General features: G+C 41.3%; 13 non-coding genes across 13 annotated transcripts in view; all 13 read left to right on the forward strand.

Annotated features, from left to right (window-relative positions):
* Positions 1–80: 80 nt before the first annotated feature.
* Positions 81–162, forward strand: TRNAS-AGA (transfer RNA serine (anticodon AGA)). Its single transcript has one exon. It is a non-coding gene; the product is annotated as a tRNA-Ser (tRNA).
* A 2,858-nt stretch (positions 163–3,020) lies between these two features.
* TRNAS-AGA (transfer RNA serine (anticodon AGA)) lies at positions 3,021–3,102 on the forward strand. The gene has a single exon. It is a non-coding gene; the product is annotated as a tRNA-Ser (tRNA).
* Positions 3,103–5,960: 2,858 nt separating this feature from the next.
* Positions 5,961–6,042, forward strand: TRNAS-AGA (transfer RNA serine (anticodon AGA)). The gene has a single exon. It is a non-coding gene; the product is annotated as a tRNA-Ser (tRNA).
* Positions 6,043–8,900: 2,858 nt separating this feature from the next.
* On the forward strand, positions 8,901–8,982 carry TRNAS-AGA (transfer RNA serine (anticodon AGA)). The gene has a single exon. It is a non-coding gene; the product is annotated as a tRNA-Ser (tRNA).
* A 4,231-nt stretch (positions 8,983–13,213) lies between these two features.
* On the forward strand, positions 13,214–13,285 carry TRNAH-GUG (transfer RNA histidin (anticodon GUG)). Its single transcript has one exon. It is a non-coding gene; the product is annotated as a tRNA-His (tRNA).
* A 1,498-nt stretch (positions 13,286–14,783) lies between these two features.
* TRNAS-AGA (transfer RNA serine (anticodon AGA)) lies at positions 14,784–14,865 on the forward strand. The gene has a single exon. It is a non-coding gene; the product is annotated as a tRNA-Ser (tRNA).
* A 1,289-nt stretch (positions 14,866–16,154) lies between these two features.
* On the forward strand, positions 16,155–16,226 carry TRNAH-GUG (transfer RNA histidin (anticodon GUG)). Its single transcript has one exon. It is a non-coding gene; the product is annotated as a tRNA-His (tRNA).
* A 1,499-nt stretch (positions 16,227–17,725) lies between these two features.
* Positions 17,726–17,807, forward strand: TRNAS-AGA (transfer RNA serine (anticodon AGA)). Its single transcript has one exon. It is a non-coding gene; the product is annotated as a tRNA-Ser (tRNA).
* A 1,289-nt stretch (positions 17,808–19,096) lies between these two features.
* TRNAH-GUG (transfer RNA histidin (anticodon GUG)) lies at positions 19,097–19,168 on the forward strand. The gene has a single exon. It is a non-coding gene; the product is annotated as a tRNA-His (tRNA).
* A 1,499-nt stretch (positions 19,169–20,667) lies between these two features.
* On the forward strand, positions 20,668–20,749 carry TRNAS-AGA (transfer RNA serine (anticodon AGA)). Its single transcript has one exon. It is a non-coding gene; the product is annotated as a tRNA-Ser (tRNA).
* A 1,289-nt stretch (positions 20,750–22,038) lies between these two features.
* TRNAH-GUG (transfer RNA histidin (anticodon GUG)) lies at positions 22,039–22,110 on the forward strand. The gene has a single exon. It is a non-coding gene; the product is annotated as a tRNA-His (tRNA).
* A 1,498-nt stretch (positions 22,111–23,608) lies between these two features.
* On the forward strand, positions 23,609–23,690 carry TRNAS-AGA (transfer RNA serine (anticodon AGA)). Its single transcript has one exon. It is a non-coding gene; the product is annotated as a tRNA-Ser (tRNA).
* A 1,289-nt stretch (positions 23,691–24,979) lies between these two features.
* Positions 24,980–25,000, forward strand: part of TRNAH-GUG (transfer RNA histidin (anticodon GUG)) — a 72-nt gene continuing 51 nt past the window's right edge. The window contains exon 1 of the tRNA in view: positions 24,980–25,000. This exon is cut by the window's right edge and continues 51 nt beyond it. This is a non-coding gene — a tRNA (tRNA-His).

A 25,000-nucleotide genomic window follows, 5' to 3' on the forward strand; every position in this document is an offset into this window, starting at 1 on the left:
TGCATTGCAGAATATCAGGAATTTGCTGTGGGACACCTTGTAAACTTGCATACAGATTATGTGCATACACCTTACAGTCAGTTGATGTGGCCGAGTGGTTAAGGCGATGGACTAGAAATCCATTGGGGTCTCCCCGCGCAGGTTCGAATCCTGCCGACAACGACAATCTTTTTAACATCTGCTACAATTTCAGAAGTTAACCTTTAGTATTTCTTCCATGTCAGTTTTATAAATAGGTGGCTTATTTTGGTGTCACTATTGCCATATCACATATTTATTATCGCTCCCCCTTTCATATCTTTGCTATAACTCTCGTCCTTCATTAGTGCTGGTGCAAACACTTCAAATTATTATACCCTGGCTCTCTCGGTCATACCTGTGCATGCACTTGAAACTTACTTTACCAATAAAAGAAGCAAATAGAGAAATAAAATAAAAGTGCTAGCTGGATTAGGCAAACACACTTCATAAAACTGCATTTTCTTTTCTATTCTCCCCCGTGTTACAAGCTTAACTGCTCCCTGTTTAATTTCTCTTAACCTGCTGTTCCTGGAAGAGAATTTCATCTACAAGCTCTTTCTGTGTTTTTTCCTAGTCTTTTCTTTCCCTTTTCTTAGATTTGTAACTGTTCCTTTACGTGCTCTATTTAGGCGCCATTAATCTCATTTGAGCTCCCTGTACCTGCTGCTGTTTTCTCCACACCTCATACTGCCTTTTCCCTCTTTCTCTCTTTCTCTGCGGTTGGTGGCTACTTTCCAAAGCGTCTGATGCCCCAATGTTCCTTCGTCTTGTTGTCAGGCGTGAATTTGAAAAGCAACAAAATTAACAAGCCTTTACCACTCACACATGGCAGAAGTTTATACTTTAATTCAATGAGCTAAGAAAAGTGTGTTGTGGGGCCCCTACGAGCCATGGTGCTTGCTTCATCATAATAAGCATGCAGTCATTAGCCACATCTCTGATTATGGGTCACTGAGGTCAGTTTCAATAATTCCTCAAAAACCTAACCATGCAGTCCCCCTAACTGTGTAGTTATCTTGCTTTACTGCTGTTTGTGTGATTAGCTGGGAGGAGCTCAGCGCAGCATCCTCCCAATAAAAGAGTAGATGGACCGTTCCTTAACTCTTTCTTGCTTCACATACAGATGGCTTGAGGAGGTACAGGGGAGATGCAGGTCTAATAAACAGAATAGAATATCTGCGCCAGGTGTGTTTCTCTGCATAGGTGTCCCATCACAGGCCCACCAGTGTATGTGTGATCTTTGACTCCTGCCAGTTCACAAGCAGGCGGCCAGGAAACGGTTTCAGCCTATCAACCACTGAGGAGATAAAGCCTTTGTATAAGGAATGAGGAAGCAATGAACACATTCAGCCTATCACAGGAGTAGCCCTGAGTGTTCCGAATTATAATTTCTTCATGTCACTGTACGTTATTGAGCCCAAGTAGCTCGCCGTGATCGTATAGTGGTTAGTACTCTGCGTTGTGGCCGCTGCAACCTCAGTTCGAATCCGAGTCACGGCATTGTGGTTGGCAATGTCACGGCAGTTGGGTTTTTCCTTTACAGAATTCCCAAATGTACCAGTTGTTTTTGTAAAATGTCTATTAAAAACAGATCCTTTTCAATATTTAAACGATCTAACGACAAATTATTTAAACACACATGATTATAAGATGTAGGTATACTGTACTTACTGACATAAATTATCGTTCTTGAATATATTTGCGGTAAGGGGAGCGGAGCTCTCCCCAGGCCAATCAGAATGCAGATGAATGCAGTTGCAGTTGAGTGACCTGTGTTGTGGCTGTCTACAGGGAATGCACATATGTAGCTGTCTCGCAGCCCAATCCAGACGTCAATTGAAGACAGGTTTTCATGCAAATAGAGCAGTAAGTGCAGAGAAATGCTCACTCTCTAAAAATGGCATTCATACAATAGTAAGGTTAAATCCAACCTCACTAGTAGATAGGATTTATCAATAAATAAATAAAGCTTCTCCTCTCTGATATGGAATTACCCCCCAAAAAGTATAAGGGAATACCCAATGCTAACCTATGAGAGGGGCAGATCTCACAGTAGTGAAAAATGTAATAGACTGTTTGATACTACTAGGACATACAAACTACCACAGTACATGTCTTACCTTTTACTTACATAGCATGATGCCCCTAGGACTACCTAGGGCCTACCTTAGGGGTTACTGATATGTAATAAAATTGGAGTTTAAGGCTTGGCAAGTAGTTTTAAATGCCAAGTCGAAGTGGCAGTACACTGCAGCACAGGCACTGCAGTAGCAGGCTTGAGACAGGTTTGAAATGCTATTTCTTTGGGCGGCACAATCAGTCCCTGGGTATATGGTATACCACTTTACAAGGGGCTTTCAAGTAAATTAAATCTGTCAGTCAGGTATACTCCAATTATACACATGATTAGGGAAGAAGCACGTGCACTTCAGCACTGATTAGTAGTGATAAAGTGATCAGAGTCCTAAGGCCAACAAAAAGATACAGCAAAATGCGGAGGTGAAAAGCAATAAGGTGGGGTTGGGACCACCTTAAGAATGCAAGGTCTAACAAAAACGAACTAAGGATAACATGAGTAAAACATCAGGTTTCTCTACAGCATTTGGTGAGACAAATGGGCCTTCTTCTATCTTCCATAAATGCAATATTTCCCGGACCCCTTTATTATATAGCTCTTCAAGGAAAAAACTATAAAGCACTTACAAAGGAGCCTCAAATACTCAAAGATGGTAGACTTCTGTAATATGGGCCATATACTAAAAGCAGCACGAAAACAGAGTGCAATAGGGTCCAAAAAACTTGAGTGACCCATGAGAGTATGCATGCAAGCCTATAGTATTCCAAACTAGAGATAAACGCATGCAATTTTTGTTTTCAGGAGAGAATGTGCCTGCTGAAAAAAACATTATTTTTTAAAAGTGCATTGCAGAATATCAGGAATTTGCTGTGGGACACCTTGAAAACTTGCATACAGATTATGTGCACACACCTTACAGTCGGTTGTTGTGGCCGAGTGGTTAAGGCGATGGACTAGAAATCCATTGGGGTCTCCCCGCGCAGGTTCGAATCCTGCTGACAACGAGAATCTTTTTAACATCGGCTACAATTTCAGAAGTTAACCTTTAGTTTTTCTTCCATGTCAGTTTTATAAATAGGTGGCTTATTTTGGTGTCACTATTGCCATATCACATATTTATTATTGCTCCCCCTTTCATATCTTTGCTATAACTCTCGTCCTTCATTAGCGCTGGTGCAAACGCTTCAAATTATTATACCCTGGCTCTCTCGGTCATACCTGTGCATGCCCTTGAAACTTACTTTACCAATAAAAGAAGCAAATAGAGAAATAAAATAAAAGTACTAGCTGAATTAGGCAAACACACTTCATAAAACTGCATTTTCTTTTCTATTCTCCCCGAGTTACAAGCTTAACTGCTCCCTGTGTAATTTCTCTTAACCTGCTGTTCCTGGAAGAGAATTTCATCTACAAGCTCTTTCTGTGTTTTTTCCTAGTCTTTTCTTTCCCTTTTCTTAGATTTGTAACTGTTCCTTTATGTGCTCTAGTTAGGCGCCATTAATCTCATTTGAGCTCCTTGTACCTGCTGCTGTTTTCTCCACACCTCATACTGTCTTTTCCCTCTTTCTCTCTTTCTCTGCGGTTGGTGGCTACTTTCCAAAGTGTCTGATGCCCCATTGTTCCTTCGTCTTGTTGTCAGACGTGAATTTGAAAAGCAACAAAATTAACGAGCCTTTACCACTCACACATGGCAGAAGTTTATACTTTAATTCAATGAGCTAAGAAAAGTGTGTTGTGGGGCCCCTACGAGCCATGGTGCTTGCTTCATCATAATTAGGCATGCAGTCATTAGCCACAGCTCTGATTATGGGTCACTGAGGTCAGTTTCAATAATTCCTCAAAAACCTAACCATGCAGTCCCCCCTAACTGTGTAGTCATCTTGCTTTACTGCTGTTTGTGTGATTAGCTGAGAGGAGCTCACGGCAGCATCCTCCCAATAAAAGTGTAGATGAACCGTTCCTTAACTCTTTCTTGCTTCACATACAGATGGCTTGAGGAGGTACAGGGGAGATGCAGGTCTAATAAACAGAATAGAATATCTGCGCCAGGTGTGTTTCTCTGCATTGGTGTCCCATCACAGGCCCACCAGTGTATGTGTGATCTTTGACTCCTGCCAGTTCACAAGCAGGCGGCCAGGAAACGGTTTCAGCCTATCAACCACTGAGGAGATAAAGCCTTTGTATAAGGAATGAGGAAGCAATGAACACATTCAGCCTATCACAGGAGTAGCCCTGAGTGTTCCGAATTATAATTTCTTCATGTCACTGTACGTTATTGAGCCCAAGTAGCTCGCCGTGATCGTATAGTGGTTAGTAGTCTGCGTTGTGGCCGCAGCAACCTCGGTTCGAATCCGAGTCACGGCATTGTGGTTGGCAATGTCACGGCAGTTGGGTTTTTCCTTTACAGAATTCCCAAATGTACCAGTTGTTTTTGTAAAATGTCTATTAAAAACAGATCCTTTTCAATATTTAAACGATCTAACGACAAATTATTTAAACACACATGATTATAAGATGTAGGTATACTGTACTTACTGACATAAATTATCGTTCTTGAACATATTTGCGGTAAGGGGAGCGGACCTCTCCCCAGGCCAATCAGAATGCAGATGAATGCAGTTGCAGTTGAGTGACCTGTGTTGTGGCTGTCTACAGGGAATGCACATATGTAGCTGTCTCGCAGCCCAATCCAGACGTCAATCGAAGACAGGTTTCAATGCAAATAGAGCAGTAAGTGCAGAGAAATGCTCACTCTCTAAAAATGGCATTTATACAATAGTAAGATTAAATCCAACCTCACCAGTAGATAGGATTTATCAATAAATAAATAAAGCTTCTCCTCTCTGATATGGAATTACCCCCCAAAAAGTATAAGGGAATACCCAATGCTAACCTATGAGAGGGGCAGACCTCACAGTAGTGAAAAATGTAATAGACTGTTTGATACTACTAGGACATACAAACTACCACAGTACATGTCTTACCTTTTACTTACATAGCATGATGCCCCTAGGACTACCTAGGGCCTACCTTAGGGGTTACTGATATGTAATAAAATTGGAGTTTAAGGCTTGGCAAGTAGTTTTAAATGCCAAGTTGAAGTGGCAGTACACTGCAGCACAGGCACTGCAGTAGCAGGCTTGAGACAGGTTTGAAATGCTATTTCTTTGGGCGGCACAATCAGTCCCTGGGTATATGGTATACCACTTTACAAGGGGCTTTCAAGTAAATTAAATCTGTCAGTCAGGTATACTCCAATTATACACATGATTAGGGAAGAAGCACGTGCACTTCAGCACTGATTAGTAGCGATAAAGTGATCAGAGTCCTAAGGCCAACAAAAAGATACAGCAAAATGGGGAGGTGAAAAGCAATAAGGTGGGGTTGGGACCACCTTAAGAATGCAAGGTCTAACAAAAACGAACTAAGGATAACATGAGTAAAACATCAGGTTTCTCTACAGCATTTGGTGAGACAAGTGGGCCTTCTTTTATCTTCCATAAATGCAATCCTTCCCGGACCCCTTTATTATATAGCTCTTCAAGGAAAAAATATAAAGCACTTACAAAGGAGCCTCAAATACTCAAAGATGGTAGACTTCTTTAATATGGGACATATACTAAAAGCAGCATGAAAACAGAGTGCAATAGGGTCCAAAAAACTTGAGTGACCCATGAGAGTATGCATGCAAGCCTATGGTATTCCAAACTAGAGATAAACGCATGCAATTTTTGTTTTCAGGAGAGAATGTGCCTGCTGAAAGAAACATTATTTTTTAAAAGTGCATTGCAGAATATCAGGAATTTGCTGTGGGACACCTTGAAAACTTGCATACAGATTATGTGCACACGCCTTACAGTCGGTTGTTGTGGCCGAGTGGTTAAGGCGATGGACTAGAAATCCATTGGGGTCTCCCCGCGCAGGTTCGAATCCTGCCGACAACGAGAATCTTTTTAACATCGGCTACAATTTCAGAAGTTAACCTTTAGTTTTTCTTCCATGTCAGTTTTATAAATAGGTGGCTTATTTTGGTGTCACTATTGCCATATCACATATTTATTATTGCTTCCCCTTTCATATCTTTGCTATAACTCTCGTCCTTCATTAGCGCTGGTGCAAACGCTTCAAATTATTATACCCTGGCTCTCTCGGTCATACCTGTGCATGCCCTTGAAACTTACTTTACCAATAAAAGAAGCAAATAGAGAAATAAAATAAAAGTACTAGCTGAATTAGGCAAACACACTTCATAAAACTGCATTTTCTTTTCTATTCTCCCCGAGTTACAAGCTTAACTGCTCCCTGTGTAATTTCTCTTAACCTGCTGTTCCTGGAAGAGAATTTCATCTACAAGCTCTTTCTGTGTTTTTTCCTAGTCTTTTCTTTCCCTTTTCTTAGATTTGTAACTGTTCCTTTATGTGCTCTATTTAGGCGCCATTAATCTCATTTGAGCTCCTTGTACCTGCTGCTGTTTTCTCCACACCTCATACTGTCTTTTCCCTCTTTCTCTCTTTCTCTGCGGTTGGTGGCTACTTTCCAAAGTGTCTGATGCCCCATTGTTCCTTCGTCTTGTTGTCAGACGTGAATTTGAAAAGCAACAAAATTAACGAGCCCTTACCACTCACACATGGCAGAAGTTTATACTTTAATTCAATGAGCTAAGAAAAGTGTGTTGTGGGGCCCCTACGAGCCATGGTGCTTGCTTCATCATAATTAGGCATGCAGTCATTAGCCACAGCTCTGATTATGGGTCACTGAGGTCAGTTTCAATAATTCCTCAAAAACCTAACCATGCAGTCCCCCCTAACTGTGTAGTCATCTTGCTTTACTGCTGTTTGTGTGATTAGCTGAGAGGAGCTCACGGCAGCATCCTCCCAATAAAAGTGTAGATGAACCGTTCCTTAACTCTTTCTTGCTTCACATACAGATGGCTTGAGGAGGTACAGGGGAGATGCAGGTCTAATAAACAGAATAGAATATCTGCGCCAAGTGTGTTTCTCTGCATTGGTGTCCCATCACAGGCCCACCAGTGTATGTGTGATCTTTGACTCCTGCCAGTTCACAAGCAGGCGGCCAGGAAACGGTTTCAGCCTATCAACCACTGAGGAGATAAAGCCTTTGTATAAGGAATGAGGAAGCAATGAACACATTCAGCCTATCACAGGAGTAGCCCTGAGTGTTCCGAATTATAATTTCTTCATGTCACTGTACGTTATTGAGCCCAAGTAGCTCGCCGTGATCGTATAGTGGTTAGTAGTCTGCGTTGTGGCCGCAGCAACCTCGGTTCGAATCCGAGTCACGGCATTGTGGTTGGCAATGTCACGGCAGTTGGGTTTTTCCTTTACAGAATTCCCAAATGTACCAGTTGTTTTTGTAAAATGTCTATTAAAAACAGATCCTTTTCAATATTTAAACGATCTAACGACAAATTATTTAAACACACATGATTATAAGATGTAGGTATACTGTACTTACTGACATAAATTATCGTTCTTGAACATATTTGCGGTAAGGGGAGCGGACCTCTCCCCAGGCCAATCAGAATGCAGATGAATGCAGTTGCAGTTGAGTGACCTGTGTTGTGGCTGTCTACAGGGAATGCACATATGTAGCTGTCTCGCAGCCCAATCCAGACGTCAATCGAAGACAGGTTTCAATGCAAATAGAGCAGTAAGTGCAGAGAAATGCTCACTCTCTAAAAATGGCATTTATACAATAGTAAGATTAAATCCAACCTCACCAGTAGATAGGATTTATCAATAAATAAATAAAGCTTCTCCTCTCTGATATGGAATTACCCCCCAAAAAGTATAAGGGAATACCCAATGCTAACCTATGAGAGGGGCAGACCTCACAGTAGTGAAAAATGTAATAGACTGTTTGATACTACTAGGACATACAAACTACCACAGTACATGTCTTACCTTTTACTTACATAGCATGATGCCCCTAGGACTACCTAGGGCCTACCTTAGGGGTTACTGATATGTAATAAAATTGGAGTTTAAGGCTTGGCAAGTAGTTTTAAATGCCAAGTCGAAGTGGCAGTACACTGCAGCACAGGCACTGCAGTAGCAGGCTTGAGACAGGTTTGAAATGCTATTTCTTTGGGCGGCACAATCAGTCCCTGGGTATATGGTATACCACTTTACAAGGGGCTTTCAAGTAAATTAAATCTGTCAGTCAGGTATACTCCAATTATACACATGATTAGGGAAGAAGCACGTGCACTTCAGCACTGATTAGTAGCGATAAAGTGATCAGAGTCCTAAGGCCAACAAAAAGATACAGCAAAATGCGGAGGTGAAAAGCAATAAGGTGGGGTTGGGACCACCTTAAGAATGCAAGGTCTAACAAAAACGAACTAAGGATAACATGAGTAAAACATCAGGTTTCTCTACAGCATTTGGTGAGACAAGTGGGCCTTCTTTTATCTTCCATAAATGCAATCCTTCCCGGACCCCTTTATTATATAGCTCTTCAAGGAAAAAATATAAAGCACTTACAAAGGAGCCTCAAATACTCAAAGATGGTAGACTTCTTTAATATGGGACATATACTAAAAGCAGCATGAAAACAGAGTGCAATAGGGTCCAAAAAACTTGAGTGACCCATGAGAGTATGCATGCAAGCCTATGGTATTCCAAACTAGAGATATACGCATGCAATTTTTGTTTTTAGGAGAGAATGTGCCTGCTGAAAAAAACATTATTTTTAAAAAGTTCATTGCAGAATATCAGGAATTTGCTGTGGGACACCTTGAAAACTTGCATACAGATTATGTGCACACACCTTGCAGTCAGTTGTTGTGGCCGAGTGGTTAAGGCGATGGACTAGATATCCATTGGGGTCTCCCCGCGCAGGTTCGAATCCTGCCGACAACGAGAATCTTTTTAACATCGGCTACAATTTCAGAAGTTAACCTTTAGTATTTCTTCCATGTTAGTTTTATAAATAGGTGGCTTATTTTGGTGTCACTATTGCCATATCACATATTTATTATCGCTCCCCCTTTCATATCTTTGCTATAACTCTCGTCCTTCATTAGCGCTGGTGCAAACGCTTCAAATTATTATACCCTGGCTCTCTCGGTCATACCTGTGCATGCACTTGAAACTTACTTTACCAATAAAAGAAGCAAATAGAGAAATAAAATAAAAGTGCTAGCTGGATTAGGCAAACACACTTCATAAAACTTTATTTTCTTTTCTATTCTCCCCGTGTTACAAGCTTAACTGCTCCCTGTGTAATTTCTCTTAACCTGCTGTTCCTGGAAGAGAATTTCATCTACAAGCTCTTTCTGTGTTTTTTCCTAGTCTTTTCTTTCCCTTTTCTTAGATTTGTAACTGTTCCTTTATGTGCTCTAGTTAGGCGCCATTAATCTCATTTGAGCTCCTTGTACCTGCTGCTGTTTTCTCCACACCTCATACTGTCTTTTCCCTCTTTCTCTCTTTCTCTGCGGTTGGTGGCTACTTTCCAAAGTGTCTGATGCCCCATTGTTCCTTCGTCTTGTTGTCAGACGTGAATTTGAAAAGCAACAAAATTAACGAGCCTTTACCACTCACACATGGCAGAAGTTTATACTTTAATTCAATGAGCTAAGAAAAGTGTGTTGTGGGGCCCCTACGAGCCATGGTGCTTGCTTCATCATAATTAGGCATGCAGTCATTAGCCACAGCTCTGATTATGGGTCACTGAGGTCAGTTTCAATAATTCCTCAAAAACCTAACCATGCAGTCCCCCCTAACTGTGTAGTTATCTTGCTTTACTGCTGTTTGTGTGATTAGCTGGGAGGAGCTCAAGGCAGCATCCTCCCAATAAAAGTGTAGATGGACCGTTCCTTAACTCTTTCTTGCTTCACATACAGATGGCTTGAGGAGGTACAGGGGAGATGCAGGTCTAATAAACAGAATAGAATATCTGCGCCAGGTGTGTTTCTCTGCATTGGTGTCCCATCACAGGCCCACCAGTGTATGTGTGATCTGTGACTCCTGCCAGTTCACAAGCAGGCGGCCAGGAAACGGTTTCAGCCTATCAACCACTGAGGAGATAAAGCCTTTGTATAAGGAATGAGGAAGCAATGAACACATTCAGCCTATCACAGGAGTAGCCCTGAGTGTTCCGAATTATAATTTCTTCATGTCACTGTACGTTATTGAGCCGAAGTAGATCGACGTGATCGTATAGTGGTTAGTACTCTGCGTTGTGGCCGCAGCAACCTCGGTTCGAATCCGAGTCACGGCATTGTGGTTGGCAATGTCACGGCAGTTGGGTTTTTTCTTTACAGAATTCCCAAATGTACCAGTTGTTTTTGTAAAATGTCTATTAAAAACAGATCCTTTTCAATATTTAAACGATCTAACGACAAATTATTTAAACACACATGATTATAAGATGTAGGTATACTGTACTTACTGACATAAATTATCGTTCTTGAACATATTTGCGGTAAGGGGAGCGGATCTCTCCCCCAGGCCAATCAGAATGCAGATGAATGCAGTTGCAGTTGAGTGACCTGTGTTGTGGTTGTCTACAGGGAATGCACATATGTAGCTGTCTCGCAGCCCAATCCAGACGTCAATCGAAGACAGGTTTCAATGCAAATAGAGAAGTAAGTGCAGAGAAATGCTCACTCTCTAAAAATGGCATTTATACAATAGTAAGATTAAATCCAACCTCACCAGTAGATAGGATTTATCAATAAATAAATAAAGCTTCTCCTCTCTGATATGGAATTACCCCCCAAAAAGTATAAGGGAATACCCAATGCTAACCTATGAGAGGGGCAGACCTCACAGTAGTGAATAATGTAATAGACTGTTTGATACTACTAGGACATACAAACTACCACAGTACATGTCTTACCTTTTACTTACATAGCATGATGCCCCTAGGACTACCTAGGGCCTACCTTAGGGGTTACTGATATGTAATAAAATTGGAGTTTAAGGCTTGGCAAGTAGTTTTAAATGCCAAGTCGAAGTGGCAGTACACTGCAGCACAGGCACTGCAGTAGCAGGCTTGAGACAGGTTTGAAATGCTATTTCTTTCGGCAGCACAATCAGTCCCTGGGTATATGGTATACCACTTTACAAGGGGCTTTCAAGTAAATTAAATCTGTCAGTCAGGTATACTCTAATTATACACATGATTAGGGAAGAAGCACGTGCACTTCAGCACTGATTAGTAGCGATAAAGTGATCAGAGTCCTAAGGCCAACAAAAAGATACAGCAAAATGCGGAGGTGAAAAGCAATAAGGTGGGGTTGGGACCACCTTAAGAATGCAAGGTCTAAAATAAAACGAACTAAGGATAACATGAGTAAAACATCAGGTTTCTCTACAGCATTTGGTGAGACAAGTGGGCCTTCTTTTATCTTCCATAAATGCAATCCTTCCCGGACCCCTTTATTATATAGCTCTTCCAGGAAAAAATATAAAGCACTTACAAAGGAGCCTCAAATACTCAAAAATGGTAGACTTCTGTAATATGGGCCATATACTAAAAGCAGCACGAAAACAGAGTGAAATAGGGTCCAAAAAACTTGAGTGACCCATGAGAGTATGCATGCAAGCCTATGGTATTCCAAACTAGAGATATACGCATGCTATTTTTGTTTTTAGGAGAGAATGTGCCTGCTGAAAAAAACATTATTTTTAAAAAGTGCATTGCAGAATATCAGGAATTTGCTCTGGGACACCTTGAAAACTTGCATACAGATTATGTGCACACACCTTACAGTCAGTTGTTGTGGCCGAGTGGTTAAGGCGATGGACTAGAAATCCATTGGGATCTCCCCGCGCAGGTTCGAATCCAGCCGACAACGAGAAACTTTTTAACATCGGCTACAATTTCAGAAGTTAACCTTTAGTATTTCTTCCATGTCAGTTTTATAAATAGGTGGCTTATTTTGGTGTCACTATTGCCATATCACATATTTATTATCGCTCCCCCTTTCATATCTTTGCTATAACTCTCGTCCTTCATTAGCGCTGCTGCAATCGCTTCAAATTATTATACCCTGGCTCTCTCGGTCATACCTGTGCATGCACTTGAAACTTACTTTACCGATAAAAGAAGCAAATAGAGAAATAAAATAAAAGTGCTAGCTGGATTAGGCAAAAACACTTCATAAAACTGCATTTTCTTTTCTATTCTTCCCCGTGTTACAAGCTTAACTGCTCCCTGTGTAATTTCTCCTAACCTGCTGTTCCTGGAAGAGAATTTCATCTACAAGCTCTTTCTGTGTTTTTTCCTAGTCTTTTTTTTCCCTTTTCTTAGATTTGTAACTGTTCCTTTACGTGCTCTACTTAGGCGCCATTAATCTCATTTGAGCTCCTTGTACCTGCTGCTGTTTTCTCCACACCTCATACTGTCTTTTCCCTCTTTCTCTCTTTCTCTGCGGTTGGTGGCTACTTTCCAAAGCGTCTGATGCCCCAATGTTCCTTCGTCTTGTTGTCAGACGTGAATTTGAAAAGCAACAAAATTAACAAGCCTTTACCACTCACACATGGCAGAAGTTTATACTTTAATTCAATGAGCTAAGAAAAGTGTGTTGTGGGGCCCCTACGAGCCATGGTGCTTGCTTCATCATAATTAGGCATGCAGTCATTAGCCACAGCTCTGATTATGGGTCACTGAGGTCAGTTTCAATAATTCCTCAAAAACCTAACCATGCAGTCCCCCCTAACTGTGTAGTTATCTTGCTTTACTGCTGTTTGTGTGATTAGCTGGGAGGAGCTCACAGCAGCATCCTCCCAATAAAAGTGTAGATGGACCGTTCCTTAACTCTTTCTTGCTTCACATTCAGATGGCTTGAGGAGGTACAGGGGAGATGCAGGTCTAATAAACAGAATAGAATATCTGCGCCAGGTGTGTTTCTCTGCATTGGTGTCCCATCACAGGCCCACCAGTGTATGTGTGATCTTTGACTCCTGCCAGTTCACAAGCAGGCGGCCAGGAAACGGTTTCAGCCTATCAACCACTGAGGAGATAAAGCCTTTGTATAAGGAATGAGGAAGCAATGAACACATTCAGCCTATCACAGGAGTAGCCCTGAGTGTTCCGAATTATAATTTCTTCATGTCACTGTACGTTATTGAGCCCAAGTAGCTTGCCGTGATCGTATAGTGGTTAGTACTCTGCGTTGTGGCCGCAGCAACCTCGGTTCGAATCCGAGTCACGGCATTGTGGTTGGCAATGTCACGGCAGTTGGGTTTTTCCTTTACAGAATTCCCAAATGTACCAGTTGTTTTTGTAAAATGTCTATTAAAAACAGATCCTTTTCAATATTTAAACGATCTAACAACAAATTATTTAAACACACATGATTATAAGATGTAGGTATACTGTACTTACTGACATAAATTATCGTTCTTGAACATATTTGCGGTAAGGGGAGCGGAGCTCTCCCCCAGGCCAATCAGAATGCAGATGAATGCAGTTGCAGTTGAGTGACCTGTGTTGTGGCTGTCTACAGGGAATGCACATATGTAGCTGTCTCGCAGCCCAATCCAGACGTCAATCGAAGACAGGTTTCAATGCAAATAGAGCAGTAAGTGCAGAGAAATGCTCACTCTCTAAAAATGGCATTTATACAATGGTAAGATTAAATCCAACCTCACCAGTAGATAGGATTTATCAATAAATAAATAAAGCTTCTCCTCTCTGATATGGAATTACCCCCCAAAAAGTATAAGGGAATACCCAATGCTAACCTATGAGAGGGGCAGACCTCACAGTAGTGAAAAATGTAATAGACTGTTTGATACTACTAGGACATACAAACTACCACAGTACATGTCTTACCTTTTACTTACATAGCATGATGCCCCTAGGACTACCTAGGGCCTACCTTAGGGGTTACTGATATGTAATAAAATTGGAGTTTAAGGCTTGGCAAGTAGTTTTAAATGCCAAATCGAAGTGGCAGTACACTGCAGCACAGGCACTGCAGTAGCAGGCTTGAGACAGGTTTGAAATGCTATTTCTTTGGGCGGCACAATCAGTCCCTGGGTATATGGTATACCACTTTACAAGGGGCTTTCAAGTAAATAAATCTGTCAGTCAGGTATACTCCAATTATACACATGATTAGGGAAGAAGCACGTGCACTTCAGCACTGATTAGTAGCGATAAAGTGATCAGAGTCCTAAGGCCATCAAAAAGATACAGCAAAATGCGGAGGTGAAAAGCAATAAGGTGGGGTTGGGACCACCTTAAGAATGCAAGGTCTAACAAAAACGAACTAAGGATAACATGAGTAAAACATCAGGTTTCTCTACAGCATTTGGTGAGACAAGTGGGCCGTCTTTTATCTTCCATAAATGCAATCCTTCCCGGACCCCTTTATTATATAGCTCTTCAAGGAAAAAATATAAAGCACTTACAAAGGAGCCTCAAATACTCAAAGATGGTAGACTTCTTTAATATGGGACATATACTAAAAGCAGCATGAAAACAGAGTGCAATAGGGTCCAAAAAACTTGAGTGACCCATGAGAGTATGCATGCAAGCCTATGGTATTCCAAACTAGAGATATACGCATGCAATTTTTGTTTTTAGGAGAGAATGTGCCTGCTGAAAAAAACATTATTTTTAAAAAGTTCATTGCAGAATATGAGGAATTTGCTGTGGGACACCTTGAAAACTTGCATACAGATTATGTGCACACACCTTGCAGTCAGTTGTTGTGGCCGAGTGGTTAAGGCGATGGACTAGAAATCCATTGGGGTCTCCCCGCGCAGGTTCGAATCCTGCCGACAACGAGAATCTTTTTAACATCGGCTACAATTTCAGAAGTTAACCTTTAGTATTTCTTCCATGTTAGTTTTATAAATAGGTGGCTTATTTTGGTGTCACTATTGCCATATCACATATTTATTATCGCTCCCCCTTTCATATCTTTGCTATAACTCTCGTCCTTCATTAGCGCTGGTGCAAACGCTTCAAATTATTATACCCTGGCTCTCTCGGTCATACCTGTGCATGCACTTGAAACTTACTTTACCAATAAAAGAAGCAAATAGAGAAATAAATTAAAAGTGCTAGCTGGATTAGGCAAACACACTTCATAAAACTGCATTTTCTTTTCTATTCTCCCCCGTGTTACAAGCTTAACTGCTCCCTGTGTAATTTCTCTTAACCTGCTGTTCCTGGAAGAGAATTTCATCTACAAGCTCTTTCTGTGTTTTTTCCTAGTCTTTTCTTTCCTTTTTCTTAGATTTGTAACTGTTCCTTTACGTGCTCTATTTAGGCGCCATTAATCTCATTTGAGCTCCTTGTACCTGCTGCTGTTTTCTCCACACCTCATACTGTCTTTTCCCTCTTTCTCTCTTTCTCTGCGGTTGGTGGCTACTTTCCAAAGCGTCTGATGCCCCAATGTTCCTTCGTCTTGTTGTCAGACGTGAATTTGAAAAGCAACAAAATGAACAAGCCTTTACCACTCACACATGGCAGAAGTTTATACTTTAATTCAATGAGCTAAGAAAAGTGTGTTGTGGGGCCCCTACGAGCCATGGTGCTTGCTTCATCATAATTAGGCATGCAGTCATTAGCCACAGCTCTGATTATGGGTCACTGAGGTCAGTTTCAATAATTCCTCAAAAACCTAACCATGCAGTCCCCCCTAACTGTGTAGTTATCTTGCTTTACTGCTGTTTGTGTGATTAGCTGGGAGGAGCTCATGGCAGCATCCTCCCAATAAAAGTGTAGATGAACCGTTCCTTAACTCTTTCTTGCTTCACATACAGATGGCTTGAGGAGGTACAGGGGAGATGCAGGTCTAATAAACAGAATAGAATATCTGCGCCAGGTGTGTTTCTCTGCATTGGTGTCCCATCACAGGCCCACCAGTGTATGTGTGATCTTTGACTCCTGCCATTTCACAAGCAGGCGGCCAGGAAACGGTTTCAGCCTATCAACCACTGAGGAGATAAAGCCTTTGTATAAGGAATGAGGAAGCAATGAACATATTCAGCCTATCACAGGAGTAGCCCTGAGTGTTCCGAATTATAATTTCTTCATGTCACTGTACGTTATTGAGCCCAAGTAGCTCGCCGTGATCGTATAGTGGTTAGTACTCTGCGTTGTGGCCGCAGCAACCTCGGTTCGAATCCGAGTCACGGCATTGTGGTTGGCAATGTCACGGCAGTTGGGTTTTTCCTTTACAGAATTCCCAAATGTACCAGTTGTTTTTGTAAAATGTCTATTAAAAACAGATCCTTTTCAATATTTAAACGATCTAACAACAAATTATTTAAACACACATGACTATAAGATGTAGGTATACTGTACTTACTGACATAAATTATCGTTCTTGAACATATTTGCGGTAAGGGGAGCGGAGCTCTCCCCCAGGCCAATCAGAATGCAGATGAATGCAGTTGCAGTTGAGTGACCTGTGTTGTGGCTGTCTACAGGGAATGCACATATGTAGCTGTCTCGCAGCCCAATCCAGACGTCAATCGAAGACAGGTTTCAATGCAAATAGAGCAGTAAGTGCAGAGAAATGCTCACTCTCTAAAAATGGCATTTATACAATAGTAAGATTAAATCCAACCTCACCAGTAGATAGGATTTATCAATAAATAAATAAAGCTTCTCCTCTCTGATATGGAATTACCCCCCAAAAAGTATAAGGGAATACCCAATGCTAACCTATGAGAGGGGCAGACCTCACAGTAGTGAAAAATGTAATAGACTGTTTGATACTACTAGGACATACAAACTACCACAGTACATGTCTTACCTTTTACTTACATAGCATGATGCCCCTAGGACTACCTAGGGCCTACCTTAGGGGTTACTGATATGTAATAAAATTGGAGTTTAAGGCTTGGCAAGTAGTTTTAAATGTCAAGTCGAAGTGGCAGTACACTGCAGCACAGGCACTGCAGTAGCAGGCTTGAGACAGGTTTGAAATGCTATTTCTTTGGGCGGCACAATCAGTCCCTGGGTATATGGTACACCACTTTACAAGGGGCTTTCAAGTAAATTAAATCTGTCAGTCAGGTATACTCCAATTATACACATGATTAGGGAAGAAGCACGTGCACTTCAGCACTGATTAGTAGCGATAAAGTGATCAGAGTCCTAAGGCCAACAAAAAGATACAGCAAAATGCGGAGGTGAAAAGCAATAAGGTGGGGTTGGGACCACCTTAAGAATGCAAGGTCTAACAAAAACGAACTAAGGATAACATGAGTAAAACATCAGGTTTCTCTACAGCATTTGGTGAGACAAGTGGGCCTTCTTTTATCTTCCATAAATGCAATCCTTCCCGGACCCCTTTATTATATAGCTCTTCAAGGAAAAAATATAAAGCACTTACAAAGGAGCCTCAAATACTCAAAGATGGTAGACTTCTTTAATATGGGACATATACTAAAAGCAGCACGAAAACAGAGTGCAATAGAGTCCAAAAAACTTAAGTGACCCATGAGAGTATGCATGCAAGCCTATGGTATTCCAAACTAGAGATATACGAATGCAATTTTTGTTTTTAGGAGAGAATGTGCCTGCTGAAAAAAACCTTATTTTTAAAAAGTGCATTGCAGAATATCAGGAATTTGCTGTGGGACACCTTGAAAACTTGCATACAGATTATGTGCACACACCTTGCAGTCAGTTGTTGTGGCCGAGTGGTTAAGGCGATGGACTAGAAATCCATTGGGGTCTCCCCGCGCAGGTTCGAATCCTGCCGACAACGAGAATCTTTTTAACATTGGCTACAATTTCAGAAGTTAACCTTTAGTTTTTCTTCCATGTCAGTTTTATAAATAGGTGGCTTATTTTGGTGTCACTATTGCCATATCACATATTTATTATCGCTCCCCCTTTCATATCTTTGCTATAACTCTTGTCCTTCATTAGCGCTGGTGCAAACGCTTCAAATTATTATACCCTGGCTCTCTCGGTCATACCTGTGCATGCACTTGAAACTTACTTTACCAATAAAAGAAGCAAATAGAGAAATAAAATAAAAGTGCTAGCTGGATTAGGCAAACACACTTCATAAAACTGCATTTTCTTTTCTATTCTCCCCCGTGTTACAAGCTTAACTGCTCCCTGTGTAATTTCTCTTAACCTGCTGTTCCTGGAAGAGAATTTCATCTACAAGCTCTTTCTGTGTTTTTTCCTAGTCTTTTCTTTCCCTTTTCTTAGATTTGTAACTGTTCCTTTACGTGCTCTATTTAGGCGCCATTAATCTCATTTGAGCTCCTTGTACCTGCTGCTGTTTTCTCCACACCTCATACTGTCTTTTCCCTCTTTCTCTCTTTCTCTGCGGTTGGTGGCTACTTTCCAAAGCGTCTGATGCCCCAATGTTCCTTCGTCTTGTTGTCAGACGTGAATTTGAAAAGCAACAAAATTAACAAGCCTTTACCACTCACACATGGCAGAAGTTTATACTTTAATTCAATGAGCTAAGAAAAGTGTGTTGTGGGGCCCCTACGAGCCATGGTGCTTGCTTCATCATAATTAGGCATGTAGTCATTAGCCACAGCTCTGATTATGGGTCACTGAGGTCAGTTTCAATAATTCCTCAAAAACCTAACCATGCAGTCCCCCCTAACTGTGTAGTTATCTTGCTTTACTGCTGTTTGTGTGATTAGCTGGGAGGAGCTCACGGCAGCATCCTCCCAATAAAAGTGTAGATGGACCGTTCCTTAACTCTTTCTTGCTTCACATACAGATGGCTTGAGGAGGTACAGGGGAGATGCAGGTCTAATAAACAGAATAGAATATCTGCACCAGGTGTGTTTCTCTGCATTGGTGTCCCATCACAGGCCCACCAGTGTATGTGTGATCTTTGACTCCTGCCAGTTCACAAGCAGGCGGCCAGGAAACGGTTTCAGCCTATCAACCACTGAGGAGATAAAGCCTTTGTATAAGGAATGAGGAAGCAATGAACACATTCAGCCTATCACAGGAGTAGCCCTGAGTGTTTCGAATTATATTTTCTTCATGTCACTGTACGTTATTGAGCCCAAGTAGCTCGCCGTGATCGTATAGTGGTTAGTACTCTGCGTTGTGGCTGCAGCAACCTCGGTTCGAATCCGAGTCACGGCATTGTGGTTGGCAATGTCACGGCAGTTGGGTTTTTCCTTTACAGAATTCCCAAATGTACCAGTTGTTTTTGTAAAATGTCTATTAAAAACAGATCCTTTTCAATATTTAAACGATCTAACAACAAATTATTTAAACACACATGACTATAAGATGTAGGTATACTGTACTTACTGACATAAATTATCGTTCTTGAACATATTTGCGGTAAGGGGAGCGGAGCTCTCCCCCAGGCCAATCAGAATGCAGATGAATGCAGTTGCAGTTGAGTGACCTGTGTTGTGGCTGTCTACAGGGAATGCACATATGTAGCTGTCTCGCAGCCCAATCCAGACGTCAATCGAAGACAGGTTTCAATGCAAATAGAGCAGTAAGTGCAGAGAAATGCTCACTCTCTAAAAATGGCATTTATACAATAGTAAGATTAAATCCAACCTCACCAGTAGATAGGATTTATCAATAAATAAATAAAGCTTCTCCTCTCTGATATGGAATTACCCCCCAAAAAGTATAAGGGAATACCCAATGCTAACCTATGAGAGGGGCAGACCTCACAGTAGTGAAAAATGTAATAGACTGTTTGATACTACTAGGACATACAAACTACCACAGTACATGTCTTACCTTTTACTTACATAGCATGATGCCCCTAGGACTACCTAGGGCCTACCTTAGGGGTTACTGATATGTAATAAAATTGGAGTTTAAGGCTTGGCAAGTAGTTTTAAATGCCAAGTCGAAGTGGCAGTACACTGTAGCACAGGCACTGCAGTAGCAGGCTTGAGACAGGTTTGAAATGCTATTTCTTTGGGCGGCACAATCAGTCCCTGGGTATATGGTACACCACTTTACAAGGGGCTTTCAAGTAAATTAAATCTGTCAGTCAGGTATACTCCAATTATACACATGATTAGGGAAGAAGCACGTGCACTTCAGCACTGATTAGTAGCGATAAAGTGATCAGAGTCCTAAGGCCAACAAAAAGATACAGCAAAATGCGGAGGTGAAAAGCAATAAGGTGGGGTTGGGACCACCTTAAGAATGCAAGGTCTAACAAAAACGAACTAAGGATAACATGAGTAAAACATCAGGTTTCTCTACAGCATTTGGTGAGACAAGTGGGCCTTCTTTTATCTTCCATAAATGCAATCCTTCCCGGACCCCTTTATTATATAGCTCTTCAAGGAAAAAATATAAAGCACTTACAAAGGAGCCTCAAATACTCAAAGATGGTAGACTTCTTTAATATGGGACATATACTAAAAGCAGCACGAAAACAGAGTGCAATAGGGTCCAAAAAACTTAAGTGACCCATGAGAGTATGCATGCAAGCCTATGGTATTCCAAACTAGAGATATACGAATGCAATTTTTGTTTTTAGGAGAGAATGTGCCTGCTGAAAAAAACCTTATTTTTAAAAAGTGCATTGCAGAATATCAGGAATTTGCTGTGGGACACCTTGAAAACTTGCATACAGATTATGTGCACACACCTTGCAGTCAGTTGTTGTGGCCGAGTGGTTAAGGCGATGGACTAGAAATCCATTGGGGTCTCCCCGCGCAGGTTCGAATCCTGCCGACAACGAGAATCTTTTTAACATCGGCTACAATTTCAGAAGTTAACCTTTAGTATTTCTACCATGTCAGTTTTATAAATAGGTGGCTTATTTTGGTGTCACTATTGCCATATCACATATTTATTATCGCTCCCCCTTTCATATCTTTGCTATAACTCTCGTCCTTCATTAGCGCTGGTGCAAACGCTTCAAATTATTATACCCTGGCTCTCTCGGTCATACCTGTGCATGCACTTGAAACTTACTTTACCAATAAAAGAAGCAAATAGAGAAATAAAATAAAAGTGCTAGCTGGATTAGGCAAACACACTTCATAAAACTGCATTTTCTTTTCTATTTTCCCCCGTGTTACAAGCTTAACTGCTCCCTGTGTAATTTCTCTTAACCTGCTGTTCCTGGAAGAGAATTTCATCTACAAGCTCTTTCTGTGTTTTTTCCTAGTCTTTTCTTTCCCTTTTCTTAGATTTGTAACTGTTCCTTTACGTGCTCTATTTAGGCGCCATTAATCTCATTTGAGCTCCTTGTACCTGCTGCTGTTTTCTCCACACCTCATACTGTCTTTTCCCTCTTTCTCTCTTTCTCTGCGGTTGGTGGCTACTTTCCAAAGCGTCTGATGCCCCAATGTTCCTTCGTCTTGTTGTCAGACGTGAATTTGAAAAGCAACAAAATTAACAAGCCTTTACCACTCACACATGGCATTAGTTTATACTTTAATTCAATGAGCTAAGAAAAGTGTGTTGTGGGGCCCCTACGAGCCATGGTGCTTGCTTCATCATAATTAGGCATGTAGTCATTAGCCACAGCTCTGATTATGGGTCACTGAGGTCAGTTTCAATAATTCCTCAAAAACCTAACCATGCAGTCCCCCCTAACTGTGTAGTTATCTTGCTTTACTGCTGTTTGTGTGATTACCTTGGAGGAGCTCACGGCAGCATCCTCCCAATAAAAGTGTAGATGGACCGTTCCTTAACTCTTTCTTGCTTCACATACAGATGGCTTGAGGAGGTACAGGGGAGATGCAGGTCTAATAAACAGAATAGAATATCTGCGCCAGGTGTGTTTCTCTGCATTGGTGTCCCATCACAGGCCCACCAGTGTATGTGTGATCTTTGACTCCTGCCAGTTCACAAGCAGGCGGCCAGGAAACGGTTTCAGCCTATCAACCACTGAGGAGATAAAGCCTTTGTATAAGGAATGAGGAAGCAATGAACACATTCAGCCTATCACAGGAGTAGCCCTGAGTGTTCCGAATTATATTTTCTTCATGTCACTGTACGTTATTGAGCCCAAGTAGCTCGCCGTGATCGTATAGTGGTTAGTACTCTGCGTTGTGGCCGCAGTAACCTCGGTTCGAATCTGAGTCACGGCATTGTGGTTGGCAATGTCACGGCAGTTGGGATTTTCCTTTACAGAATTCACAAATGTACCAGTTGTTTTGTAAAATGTCTATTAAAAACAGATCCTTTTCAATATTTAAACGATCTAACAACAAATTATTTAAACACACATGATTATAAGATGTAGGTATACTGTACTTACTGACATAAATTATCGTTCTTGAACATATTTGCGGTAAGGGGAGCGGAGCTCTCCCCCAGGCCAATCAGAATGCAGATGAATGCAGTTGCAGTTGAGTGACCTGTGTTGTGGCTGTCTACAGGGAATGCACATATGTAGCTGTCTCGCAGCCCAATCCAGACGTCAATCGAAGACAGGTTTCAATGCAAATAGAGCAGTAAGTGCAGAGAAATGCTCACTCTCTAAAAATGGCATTTATACAATAGTAAGATTAAATCCAACCTCACCAGTAGATAGGATTTATCAATAAATAAATAAAGCTTCTCCTCTCTGATATGGAATTACCCCCCAATAAGTATAAGGGAATACCCAATGCTAACCTATGAGAGGGGCAGACCTCACAGTAGTGAAAAATGTAATAGACTGTTTGATACTACTAGGACATACAAACTACCACAGTACATGTCTTACCTTTTACTTACATAGCATGATGCCCCTAGGACTACCTAGGGCCTACCTTAGGGGTTACTGATATGTAATAAAATTGGAGTTTAAGGCTTGGCAAGTAGTTTTAAATGCCAAGTCGAAGTGGCAGTACACTGCAGCACAGGCACTGCAGTAGCAGGCTTGAGACAGGTTTGAAATGCTATTTCTTTGGGCGGCACAATCAGTCCCTGGGTATATGGTATACCACTTTACAAGGGGCTTTCAAGTAAATTAAATCTGTCAGTCAGGTATACTCCAATTATACACATGATTAGGGAAGAAGCACGTGCACTTCAGCACTGATTAGTAGCGATAAAGTGATCAGAGTCCTAAGGCCAACAAAAAGATACAGCAAAATGCGGAGGTGAAAAGCAATAAGGTGGGGTTGGGACCACCTTAAGAATGCAAGGTCTAACAAAAACGAACTAAGGATAACATGAGTAAAACATCAGGTTTCTCTACAGCATTTGGTGAGACAAGTGGGCCTTCTTTTATCTTCCATAAATGCAATCCTTCCCGGACCCCTTTATTATATAGCTCTTCAAGGAAAAAATATAAAGCACTTACAAAGGAGCCTCAAATACTCAAAGATGGTAGACTTCTTTAATATGGGACATATACTAAAAGCAGCACGAAAACAGAGTGCAATAGGGTCCAAAAAACTTGAGTGACCCATGAGAGTATGCATGCAAGCCTATGGTATTCCAAACTAGAGATATACGCATGCAATTTTTGTTTTTAGGAGAGAATGTGCCTGCTGAAAAAAACCTTATTTTTAAAAAGTGCATTGCAGAATATCAGGAATTTGCTGTGGGACACCTTGAAAACTTGCATACAGATTATGTGCACACACCTTGCAGTCAGTTGTTGTGGCCGAGTGGTTAAGGCGATGGACTAGAAATCCATTGGGGTCTCCCCGCGCAGGTTCGAATCCTGCCGACAACGAGAATCTTTTTAACATCGGCTACAATTTCAGAAATTAACCTTTAGTATTTCTTCCATGTCAGTTTTATAAATAGGTGGCTTATTTTGGTGTCACTATTGCCATATCACATATTTATTATCGCTCCCCCTTTCATATCTTTGCTATAACTCTCGTCCTTCATTAGCGCTGGTGCAAACGCTTCAAATTATTATACCCTGGCTCTCTCGGTCATACCTGTGCATGCACTTGAAACTTACTTTACCAATAAAAGAAGCAAATAGAGAAATAAAATAAAAGTGCTAGCTGGATTAGGCAAACACACTTCATAAAACTGCATTTTCTTTTCTATTCTCCCCCGTGTTACAAGCTTAACTGCTCCCTGTGTAATTTCTCATAACCTGCTGTTCCTGGAAGAGAATTTCATCTACAAGCTCTTTCTGTGTTTTTTCCTAGTCTTTTCTTTCCCTTTTCTTAGATTTGTAACTGTTCCTTTACGTGCTCTATTTAGGCGCCATTAATCTCATTTGAGCTCCTTGTACCTGCTGCTGTTTTCTCCACACCTCATACTGTCTTTTCCCTCTTTCTCTCTTTCTCTGCGGTTGGTGGCTACTTTCCAAAGCGTCTGATGCCCCAATGTTCCTTCGTCTTGTTGTCAGACGTGAATTTGAAAAGCAACAAAATTAACAAGCCTTTACCACTCACACATGGCAGAAGTTTATACTTTAATTCAATGAGCTAAGAAAAGTGTGTTGTGGGGCCCCTACGAGCCATGGTGCTTGCTTCATCATAATTAGGCATGCAGTCATTAGCCACAGCTCTGATTATGGGTCACTGAGGTCAGTTTCAATAATTCCTCAAAAACCTAACCATGCAGTCCCCCCTAACTGTGTAGTTATCTTGCTTTACTGCTGTTTGTGTGATTAGCTGGGAGGAGCTCACGGCAGCATCCTCCCAATAAAAGTGTAGATGGACCGTTCCTTAACTCTTTCTTGCTTCACATACAGATGGCTTGAGGAGGTACAGGGGAGATGCAGGTCTAATAAACAGAATAGAATATCTGCGCCAGGTGTGTTTCTCTGCATTGGTGTCCCATCACAGGCCCACCAGTGTATGTGTGATCTTTGACTCCTGCCAGTTCACAAGCAGGCGGCCAGGAAACGGTTTCAGCCTATCAACCACTGAGGAGATAAAGCCTTTGTATAAGGAATGAGGAAGCAATGAACACATTCAGCCTATCACAGGAGTAGCCCTGAGTGTTCCGAATTATAATTTCTTCATGTCACTGTACGTTATTGAGCCTAAGTAGCTCGCCGTGATCGTATAGTGGTTA

The sequence above is a fragment of the Lissotriton vulgaris genome, unplaced genomic scaffold (assembly GCF_964263255.1).
Source record: "Lissotriton vulgaris unplaced genomic scaffold, aLisVul1.2 SCAFFOLD_301, whole genome shotgun sequence".
NCBI classification, from domain to species: Eukaryota; Metazoa; Chordata; class Amphibia; order Caudata; family Salamandridae; genus Lissotriton; species Lissotriton vulgaris.